Raw genomic sequence first — 12,347 nt, forward strand, 5'->3', positions numbered from 1 at the left:
TATATTTTGTACATTTAATTGTGCTAAAATTAATATGATCCGTTGTATGATTTTCATACAGTGTTGGCAGTATGATAAAACGATGTTGTACTATGTATTATGTAAAATACTAGTATAATGTCTTCACGTTCGGTTTATTTATTTTTGTGTGTGTCTCTTCTAACTCGTGCCTTCTATTTTACGGTGCGGGGGGCAATGCAAGTCTTCAGACTGATAGGTCATATAGTGAAAGATATGAAAACCAAAGTGCTATTAAAGAAAATCAAATATTTGAAAAGGAAATGAAACATTTAAAATGACTAGTCATTTATAGAATATATAACCTTGAGGTTTTTCTTCTTTTATCTGAATGAAAAGAACACACTTGATATCTGCCTAAAATCAAGGTACTCGTACTCTGAAAACTTCGTCTGAGTTTCCTGAGTAAAAATAGTTTATTTGAATTCCGAAACAAGCCCAAGAAACCATCCATTTTGTTTGTTATAACACAATGAATTTCATTTGAAATATGTCTCTGTTTTGTCGCCTACCTAGAAACGTGCATATCTTGTATAGAAACGGAACTCTGGAGGGTTTAACACACATGTTTATTAAGTCCTTTCTTTTGTTCCGGTCCTTAAGCCAGAAGAGCTGTGTAAATTCGTTGCTATTTTCAGTTAATGCAGATGCCCTTTTTTTCGACAAGGCAATACCTGATTTACAAGAACGCCGAAATAAATTAATGTGGTGGATGATTTATTCTTAATCCAATTCAGTCTATATGTTATGTGTACTTTTGATATTTTCGTTTAGTTGATGTTCGGTATCACGAGTTGTTTTCACCATTTCGAGATTATTTCCGCAAAAGAGAGGTACAATTAATATCCATTGCTTCTAAAGACACAAGATTTCATTCAACATAGCCTCAATCTTCAACCACTGCAAACATCCATATTAATGCTATGAATTAATTATTATTAGTGGGAATTTAATTTTCGCTGCATGGGTAATGAAAACAGTAATAAACAAATGAAATTGAACAACACTTTGGAACAATACTTCTGTAATGGTAACTACGAAATCCTGACTCCACCAAAATGCTAATTTTTCTCAAGCCACAACATTTTACCGGACAAAACTTAAGTGATTTTTCAGTGCCGCATCAGAAATTAAAATTGTCAAATGCAGGTTAGATGGTAACTTGTAGTCTGACATGACATTGTTCTAGTCTAAATCAGTATTCAGAGAATAAAGCCCCGTCTGTATTTCTAAAGAAGCGACCTTTTCGAAGTCTACAAGCGCTTTAATATGGACTGGCGTGAATTCGTTAATATGTGGTCTTCTGACTTTCTTTGATAAATAGCGATTACTGATTAGATAATCGTTTGATTTTGAAACATACAAGAATGAGATGGCATACAAGAAAGATACAAAGGGCTCACAATAAAAACATTGTACATTTCAAATGAGTTTGAAAAGTTCCGTTGCAAGCTGTGCTAACATGAAAGAATAGTTTTGTGATTTTATTTCAAAAGTTTACAGCTAAAATCAAAAGCCTTTCTTTCTGGTATCTTAGTGCTGTGAAAGCGTCCATTATGTTATATTTATATAGCAAGTTTGTTAGGGACCTGAATATCTGGGGATAGTGTATAAAGAGGCATTCTTCTGCTCCACCAGTGACGCATGCACGATCGAATATTGATACGATTTGTTACTTTAAAAGCAAAACACAATTCATTCTATTCACGTCAATGGATTAATACAAGAAAGTAGTTTTAATTTAAATTACATTGACGTAACCTAGCCGGGAATTCATAATACAAGCCACAGAATTATCCATTAATACAATCAGTAACAAAAATAATAATCATCTAATCTATTTATTCTAGGTCTGAACTATCCACATTATCAGATTTTCCTCTAGAAAATGTATAATTTCCTATCGAGAGGTTTAAACAGCTCATAACGGAGAATTCCGCTTCAGACTGCTCTGTTTTTAAGTCGTCCAAGGTTTGGTATTGAAATGTTTAATCAGGAAATATTTATTAGAAATGCACGAATAATACGTAATGATAGAAATCAAATGCAAGCGTACATGTACATATCGTATTGTGAATTTGTATGCATCTTCTTACTTATTTCATCTGTATCTGATTTTAAAGCCATATTATTGAAATATTTGCGCTTAATACATGGCGAAAGCTATTTGTGCATTCACGTATCAACACTTCGCCGCGAATTAAGTCCCTTTGTTGGGTCAATCAATCGGTGAACAGTACCCTACCAAAGAGGTTACTACTGTTAGTTATAGCTAATCATTAAGTTATAGCTAATTATTAAGTATTTTTTTTATAAAATTAATGGGTTTGACCCACCCTGGGGGATTATTGTAGGTTACTGCAATTTATGGAAAAGTAACAACTGTCAAAGGTACAGATAAAAAAAAAATACAAAGGAAAATACTATTTTAACCGCAAGATGGCAAACAAGGGACTGAACTTGCGCGAAGTGTCAAGCTCTTTCAAGTGATTACAAATGCGAGTCACGTGATTTGCTCTTCATCCGCTGAGAAAGATGGGTATTACCCAAAGTGCTCTGGGAATACAAATTGGTGTATCACGACGCCATATATTTGGAAGCGCTGCATAATCGGCAACAGAGCTTGATAGCAATCTCCACCATTTTGACATTTTGAAAGCAGCCGATGAAGAGGAAATCATGTGTGAAATCATTGGAGCGAGCGCTCATTATCCCAATTTCCCCAATAATCACTATGCATCATCAATGTCAGTATTATGTCCAAAAATTGACCGTGCTAAAATTTGAAATTGCATGTTTAACCTGAAGCAGTGTAACAGGAGCAGTAATTCAGGTGATCGAATCCCCCCCCCCCCCACCCCCCCATCCCCTCGGAAAAAATCTGTACATTGGCTCAAGTAAAAGTTCAACCCAGTTAAGGAGATTCCTGAATTATGGTCAACACATCACAATGAAAACACGAGGAAGGAGTTCATAATATAAATGTTAAAGATATAGGATTGATTTTATTGTTACATGTATTCATTACAAGATTCATGTCCAAAAAAATATACCGAAGTTTAAAGGTATTGAAATGAATCAACAAAAAAGGAGTGTCCTGAGTTTTGAGAATGAATAAATTGAGTAAATTAACAAAAAGGAAATCAATGATATGAGAAAAATCTATCAGGAAAATGGCCGAGATGTGGCGGGTCAACTATGAAAAATCTCTAAATATGTCTCTACTGGGCTTCCATAATATTCAAAACTTCCAATAATAGATTGGGAACTAGCTACATTTTGACCTTTAAAGAGTAGAAATTATTGTTACATGTATTCATTACAAGATTCATGTCCAAAAAAATATACCGACGTTTAAAAGTATTGAAATGAATCAACAAAAAATGGAGTATCCTGAGTTTTGAGAATGAATAAATTGAGTAAATTAAACGATAAACTATATAAAAATGTTTGACCCTGAAAAAATTTAATACATCACATGTGCTAAGTATGAAATGTGAAGATAACGAACAGTGATCAATCTCATAACTCTTATAAGCAATGCAAAATAGAGAGTTTGGCAAACACGGACACTTGGACACACCAGAGGTGGGATCAGGTGCCTAGGAGGAGTAAGTATCCCCTGTTGACCGGTCACACCCGCCGTGAGCCCAAAATATCTTGATCAGGTAAACGAAGTAATCCGTAGTCAAAATCAGTGTGCCCAGAACGGCCTAACAATCGGTATGAACCACGTCAGACAGCATTTGACCCAAAGATAGGTTGTATTGGCGAACCAGACCATTATAACGACCATAGAATATATGAAACTTACTCTACTATCTACAACGCCTTGAAACAGGGATTTATAAGGGAAACCAAGTAAACTGAAAAACTACATTATAGATGTACTAAAGAATATCAAAAATATACTAAAAGTCTGCCGCTGATATAACCTTGAGGTTTTTAACAGTCCCTAAATCCTATCCTAACAAAAAGCTTGCTTATTTCATTCTAGTAACTACTGCACTATTCAGAGCTTTAAAACCTTGAAGTTTATTCAAACTAACACAGCTGAATTCTATTCACTTAGTTTTGCCAATCCAAACCAGAGAAACTATCCTGACTTAACCAGTCAGGAAAGTGATAATCTATTTATTCACTTAGGAGAGGGTGGTTTGTTTAAATACAAAAACACAATGTGGAATATACCAGCCATATCTAAACATTAAAAATAAATGAATGGCAGTAAGTAAATGTAACTTTAAATGTAGAAAGAAGCTGATAGCTTGAATTAAATGCAATTTTATTTGATAAAACAATCAGATCCGCCACACAATTATGCATAGACTAGTGCATTGTGTAATATCCATAGTATTTGTTCTATTTATATTTTGTATTGAAATTCTGTTAATTAATGATAAAGTAGGTCTGATTGAAGACAGGTCACATTGCAGACGATATAGTGATCTGACTTTCAACTTTCTTTAGTGGTGTCACTCCATCTCCTGGGTACTAGTATTTTCGAAAAATTAACAGTGATTGACAATAATAATCAAAGTACGATTATGAAAAAAATTATTGTCTCATTTACAAAAACTAACTGCTAGAAACCCACAGCAAATTTGGAAGATGTTGATAATTACAAATTTTGATTTTGAATAGATATGAGTTTGAAGCTAAAATATTGTTCAGAATTCTATATTGAAACTATTGCAGTTTACAATTATTTGTAAAACTTTAAAAGGCAATCTGAATATTATTTTCCATTCAAAAATTTCATCCCACGTTCCTTAACCAGTAGGTTCCGTACAGTTTTAATTAAGGAAACTATAGAATTGTCTTGATTTTTTTTTTTTTTTTTTTTTTTTTTTTTTTTGCATTGTAAAAGAATATATACATATATACTCGACATAATCAAAGGTTTTGGTAATTTAGTTTATATACTTTTTTATCACACTGGACGTTTTGAAATCTAGGCTTTAACAACATTTATAACACTCATACATGTATATTCTAAACAAAACAAAAAATGATTTTCACTTTTGGATAAATGTTACAGAAAAATTCATTAGTCAGGAACAAACCCTCTTCATTGATAAGGTCATTAGGGTATTTGATATTTATTAATTATGCTTTTCCGCCCACAGGAATATCAGAGTTGTAAAATATTGGAACATCTGCTGTTACTGTAAATGAATTTTGTTTATACTGTAGTTCAATTTATGAATCAAATGCATCAGCCCAGAATAGGTTTTTCAGCGATTTTTTTTCTTTTCTTTTTTTTAAAGAATATATTCTATTCACGTGTTGTAACTTTATTCAGATTTAAAATTGGTATGAAATTGTGTAGACCCCTATCAGAAATGTTTCCGGTATTATGGTACGTTTATATACCAATTTATCTTTTTAAAAAAAGTATAATAAAGGAGCAATAATAGAATTATTTTGTAACAAAAATCTATGTATTTTTAGATCAGCATTAATTATAATCGAGATCATTTTTTCCCTAATCACAGAAGAAATTCTATATAAATTGTACTCAATCTATTGCATAAGTCTGCGATCGAGTTTTGAAACCATGCAATACATTTTCAATGCTTCTGACTAAAATGACACCCCAATACTTATCAACCACAAAACCATACTAATGCGTGTACACCATTACAAATAACGCTCGTTGGTCAATAATTAGGTTAACAATTATAATTAATTTCATGACGCATATATCGACAATAGATGCGTTTAGAAACAGTGAAATAAGTTTGCATGGAAGTTAAAATAAACCCTATTAAGCACCTTCAGTGTTTAAAAATAAATCGGGTACAGAAGATCGGCAATCCAGACAACTCAAATAAACTTATTTCCCCAAATTATATACATATACACGGCATCTGGAACGCCTGATAAGAAAAGTGGGGAAACTCGGTCACTAAGCAGATAAATTTATGATCGGAACAGCCAGCTAACTGTCTAGCGTATCTTCTTACAAGAGATCGGACAATCGTTTACATGTAAATGGTGTCAAATCTTCACCGCATGAACTAGAATTTTCAATGATTTTCATAATCAATTTAATTCTACTATCATGGATTTCTTTTTTATAGTTATTCAGAATTTACCTCAATTAAATTATTACGTCAGAGCATTGTCTTGGTTTTAAAAGAAATCAGCCCTTAGATTCCATCCTTCAAATAAAAAAAAAAAAAAAAAAAAAAAAATCATCACATAAGAAATCACGCTAATTCGATCAATTACTAAATCAGGAATTCGAGTTTTCTTGCGGGTATAAAATCAAGGGTCGTAACCGTGTATGAATTGTTTATTGAATGCCAGCGATTAATCGTTGCAGTCCCATTGTCAACACAATGAACAATTTGACACGACTTTTATTATCGTTGAACAAATCAGTATTTAGTTTCCACCCGGCGTTTTACGTTAAGGCCGGGAAGAAATATGAGAGGCAATCAAACAGAAGAAAAATCCCGCTAAGACACTCAAATCCCGATTTATTACCTTGAAACAAGGTAATAATTGCCTCGCATGTCTAAAATTAGAAAAGGATTATTTACAAACATTTCGATTATTAAACACGACATACGTTGCGGTGAAATCCACCTGATTTTACGGCGAATATCTTGCAGATGTCAATTTCGCATACTGTATATATACATGTCAACAGCGTCTACTTCAGTAAAGATTATCTTTTATCAAATAGTTCCTCGTACCTTCGATTCAGATTAGCTATTCTTGCGGAAGAACTTCTTTAATCATTTCGTTCGTGTAAAATGTATTCACCAATAGTCAGAATAAGAGGGGAAAAAATTTCCGAAATGACTGTGATTTAATACATATGCAATTGCTGAAGAATATAAATCTGAAAAGTTAAACATTCACTCCAGTCTATTACGTACGTCCTTGCGACAAATGGATGTCTTGGCAAAAAGCATTGTTTATATAATAGCTGAAATGGTTATATATATTCTACTCAAGACTGCAGTTTTCTTTGAAGTATTACGTAATACACACAAGTTGGTGCAGTTGTGTGTTCTCGTAGAGCGCAATTAAAATGTCGTAAGCGGCGGAATTATTTGATATACACAAGATCTGAAGCGCAGCACAAAAGGTGCAATATATTAGTCTCGTCTGGAAGCGCAGACTTGAAATTCATTTTAATTAATTCATACTTTTAGTTCAACGTTATTTTCTCTTCCTTTTTCTCCAGTATCTATGGACATGCTGAATATATGCTGGGCGATGTCGTGAGATTTATTCGGACGTTTAGCAGATTCAATGTTAGAAATAATAAAGAATATACAAGTCCGTAAAAGACAATATAGGCAGAAATTTACAACAGAATCATTTCAAAGTGTCGCGGACTAATCAAGGCCTACACTAAAAACTTTAAATCTGAAAATTCAATATTCTATTCAGCAATTAGTTATTGTATAAATTTTTATAAGCAGTTTCTACATTCAACAGCCGTCCAGAAATTAGTCCGACATGTTTGACCATCGTCTCTAGGTAATCTGCTATACCCCGTCAATATAAATACATGAATCCATTTGATATGATATCGACCACATTTAAAAGTACATGTACGAATGTACGTGTAAACAAATACACTACTTGAACTAAAGGGCACATGCAGCAGTACACCTAGGGATAGAAATGAGAGCTTTAAATTTTAAAATCTCCTATGGTTTTCTCAACAACATTTGCTACAAACAAACCCTTTTTTTTAAAAGAAATGATAGAAATGAAAGCTAAATTTATTCTATATAAGGAAAATGGATAGAATTTAGCGTATAAAGTGTAATTTATTCCCCCGATTTCTAAGTTATAAAGAGGGGCAATATGTTTCAACTTTAATTTAAACATATTTTATTGAGAAACTCAACAGGATTGGGCAACAGGCAGAGCCTACGTAGGCCCTCTCCCAAATACAAAGGTCAAGTACATAGGTATGATTGATAAAAAGGATTTTGTGAAGATTTAACAATATTGTAATGATGTTTACATGAAAATAGTTAATAAGAGTTTTGTTGAATTTTGCTATGAATTGATTTTTTATAGATCCACATGTTTCAACTTTTGAACATCATAAAAACTTAACAAGTGCCTTGTCTTTTTTTTTTTTTTTTTTTTTTTGTGCATTTGTTCACGTATCACCATATTAAGCAGAGAGAGAGAGAGAGAGAGAGAGAGAGAGAGAGAGAGAGAGAGAGAGAGAGAGAGAGAGAGAGGATACTGGAAAGTCCACGACACTGTTGGTTATTTAAACCTCAAATTTTCGACACAATCCACGAATCCACGACTTTATCAAGAGACAAATTCTTATATTACATAAACAAATATCACACACCACGAAAAAACGACAAATTTGAATATTCTACATCGTTAACAAGGATGATACACTGATAGACTAAATTTAGGAATTGAGGCCACATTTCAAATTATTAGAGTCGATCTACTATTTCCAAGGCTGGGTAGAGAATAAACTTGTTTTCGCCCATCCACGAGGAATTTTAAAATAACAGTGTGTCAGAACAGCTCGAGATGAAAGTTAAAAAGAACATCGACCATTATGTGTACCTAGGACAAACGTCCAAATAATAGGTAACTCAAAGTTACCGCAGGAAGACGTTCCGAGAAACAGGAATTAAAAAGTTATACGTACATGTGTAATTTATCTTGTAATTTTGTTGGATTGTTTGTTTTTATTATTTTGATAATCTGACCCAGTTGCAAAGACAATTAGACCTGCGTTTATCAGAGAAATAATTTAGTAGAAAGATAATCAAGCAATTGACTCATTTGAACTTTCTAGATCTAACAATACTTGTCTGACCCCCAAAATACTCAACACGACGATGATACAGCGATATTTAGAAATACGATAGAAAATAATTTCTTCCATTATCAATTTTATACTTGAAAAACATTATACTAGTAAGATTGACACGGACGTTTTAAATGCTCTTCGGAGCAGTATACATGTGCTTGCTGTTCGATTTTCACCAACTATTACTGACAAGTGCCTGTCTGTTTTTGTTTGCAATGAAAGTCAAATATTAACCTTCTTCGACTCCTGTTGATTTAACACTGTTCTTATACCTAGCCCTCTTTTGAGAGTCACCGCGAAACAGAATGGAAGCATTCAACCCTCCAATCGGTCCAATTCTTAAGGACTAAAACCATTAATTGACTAGGCCTGTCTGGTATTTGAATTGCGCAATTATTGTTTTTATAAGTCTCTTGTTTATTTTTGCTTTGCTTTGTGAGTAATTTTATATAAAAGGGCGTTTTTTCTGTTAGGGTATTTACGTACATGTGTTTCTGTCCGTGAAATATGACGACGAATACACTGATCGTGTTAAGCGTCTGTGGATCGTATGCTCCTTTTTGTCTCTCTGTATGATGAAAGCAGGAATTAATTAGCTAGAAACGTAAGTATAGTCTATTTATTTCCGGGACTTGTGCTATTTTAATCGGCACTTCATGAAAATAGTATTTATGGATTTCCCTGAACAATGCAATGGCAGGTATCTTTTAAGTTTGCAAGCAAGATAAAAAAAAAAAAGAAGGATGAGAATGAATTGAAGTCAGATTTTTACCTCCGACATTTTACTGGAAACAAGGGCTTCAGATCTCTCTCTCTCTCTCTCTCTCTCTCTCTCTCTCTCTCTCTCTCTCTCTGTGTGTGTGTGTGTGTGTGTGTGTGAATGTATTCCTTTCAACAGCTCCAAACTTAACATAGTAATTAAAACCTAGTATGCTTTTTACGAAACGTACACCTTTTATAATTTATTTGCGCGAGTGATACGTGCATGTTCTTACGGATTTTGGCAGAATATGGGTATAAAAATCCAAAACTTTGCAATTAGTTATATAATTAAAGAAAAAACAAAACAAAAATCAGCAATTCAAGTAAAATATCTATTTACTGAGTACTCTATGTGGGGTATCTTATTTTTCATTATATAGAAATCTCTTATTCTTAAACAACCATTGATGTTTGGAACACCTACCAAAGTTGAGTATCAGGTACCCGGCCTGCTGAACACGAACTCGGGCTGAATATAATGTACAGCCTGCTGAACACGAACTCGGGTCCGGGCTGAATATAATGTACAGCCTACTGAACACGAACTCAGGCCCGGGCTGAATATAATGTACAGCCTGCTGAACACGAACTCGGGTCCGGGCTGAATATAATGTACAGCCTACTGAACACGAACTCAGGCCCGGGCTGAATATAATGTACAGTCTGCTGAACACGAACTCGGGTCTGGGCTTAATATAATGTACAGTCTGCTGAACACGAACTCGGGTCCGGGCTGAATATAATGTACAGCCTGCTGAACACGAACTCGGGCCCGGGCTGAATATAATGTACAGCCTGCTGAACACGAACTCGGGCCCGGGCTGAGTATAATGTCCAGCCTGCTGAACACGAACTCGGGCCCTGGTTGAGTATAATGTACAGCCTGCTGAACACGAACTCGGGCCCTGGTTGAGTATAATGTACAGCCTGCTGAACACGAACTCGAGCCCGGGCTGAGTATAATGTACTTGCGCTGAGTAGCACGTACCCAGGACTCAATATCAGTACTTACTCAGACTGAATATTACGTACCCAAGGTGAGCATCGCGTACTTAGGCTAATTACCACGTACCCGGGCTAAGGATCGCGTACTCAGACTGATTACCACGTACCCGGGCTAAGGATCGCGTACTCAGGCTGATCACCACGTACTCAGGCTGGGGATAGCATACCTAAGCTGATATTACACGTACTCAGGATAAATATTACTACTGATTGCCACGTACTCCGGCTGAGCTTAGCATACTCAGGATGAGAATCACGTACTCTGACAGAGAATCGCGTACCTAAGCGGATAATACACGTACTTATGCTGAGATCACGTACTTAGGATGAGAATCACGTACTCTGGCTTACGTACATGTCGTACTTGTAAATGGTACTCTTAAGTACTGCAAGCGTACATAATAACGTTATCAGGAAGAAATACGAGAGTGCATTATGGTATAAATAATTGTGTCAGCACGAGATTTTATCTGATATTGTTATATTTGTACAATTGATTGTGGATGTTAAAGTAACAGTGTGCATATCTGTAGCGCAGTTCATACAAAGTAGTTGGTCCAAAAGATTAATTTACTCGTGCCATATCTAAGTTTAAATGCAGTGAAGGATTTAATTAGATGATTCATTACGGATTTTCGCTATCAGGTCGGTATGAGCAGACAGGTAATCTTTCATCTCACTCCCAAATTTGGCACATCTTATTAAATCGAGATATACCCCGGAGAGTAAAACAAAAATTGTAAAAGAAGAGCAAGTGGACTGCCATTGTGACCAGACCCTGGGCGTCCATTCAAAGGTGTCCTTCTGTTTCTAAACTCGATGCAGAACTATATCTTTTCAATAATTCTTGTTTAGGCCAAAATAAATTAATTATGTGGTTCGCGTTACATGCTTTTCAGAAACAGAGAGTAGGTAGGTCAGAATTTTTTGGTGGACTAAGTAGCATCATCAACATTTTTTTTTACATAATCATTGTCAAATGATTTTAATACGATAATTAGATCCCGATCCCGAGCTTGAAACAGGTAGGGTCGGGGCTGGAAAACTATGGTAGGTCAGGCAATTATTATTTTTTCTCCGCCTAATAAAATTAAAGTTAGTTTTGATGTAATTAAGCAGCGAATGGTATTTTTCTTTAAATGCAACGGTTGCGGTAGCTCAGTGGTAGAGCGTTCGCTTCGTAACCGGGGAGGTCGTGAGTTCGAGCCCTGCTCGTGCTATGACCGAACCGCATTCCAAGGTGCACCAATAGTCGACTGTCGAAACAATGAAAATGAGTCATGCGCTCTCTATGTTCTAGAATAACTGTTTGTATTTTAAAGCAAATACAAGGAATGAAGAAAACAAAAGTTAACTGATTTATTCTTAAATATCGTTCAATAAAGTCTCACTTAACCCCCCCCCCCCCTCCATTCTAGGTGCCTAAGAGGAGTAACATCCCCTGTCGAACGGTCACACCCGCCGCGAGCCCTATGTCTTGATCAGGTGAACGGAGTAATTCGTAGTCAAAATCAGTGTGCTAAGCTAACAAACGGTATGAAATACGTCATGCCTGTTCGAAGAATTACAGTTTGTGATTCCCGGCGACAGTAACTAATTCACTATAGTCCCTATAGCCAGTAAGAAGGTATAAACCAAGGCTCTAACACTGATCGCTACACGTCCATCAGAATGGTATAACCCTTCGTTACGTAGTGTTGTGAATTATTAAATGCAAACTTAATGTTCCGTCGATAGG

At 35.1% G+C, this 12,347-nt stretch overlaps 1 protein-coding gene across 8 annotated transcripts in view; it reads left to right on the top strand.

Moving 5' to 3' along the window:
• The window catches only part of LOC125665556 (parathyroid hormone/parathyroid hormone-related peptide receptor-like), a 54,506-nt gene that overhangs the window by 1,296 nt on the left and 40,863 nt on the right, over window positions 1-12,347 (top strand). Inside the window, exon 2 of one of the 8 annotated variants that reach the window (XM_056152305.1) lies at window positions 793-851. The exons of 5 other annotated variants lie outside the window; for them this stretch is intronic. The gene's annotated coding sequence lies outside the window, so the exon portion shown is untranslated. Of the gene's footprint in view, window positions 1-792; window positions 852-9,190; window positions 9,447-11,083; window positions 11,255-12,347 lie in introns of those variants that run through there. 2 more of the 8 variants (XM_048898256.2, XM_048898258.2) reach the window with 2 other exon arrangements.

This window comes from Ostrea edulis, chromosome 10, assembly GCF_947568905.1.
Source record: "Ostrea edulis chromosome 10, xbOstEdul1.1, whole genome shotgun sequence".
Lineage (NCBI taxonomy): Eukaryota > Metazoa > Mollusca > Bivalvia > Ostreida > Ostreidae > Ostrea > Ostrea edulis.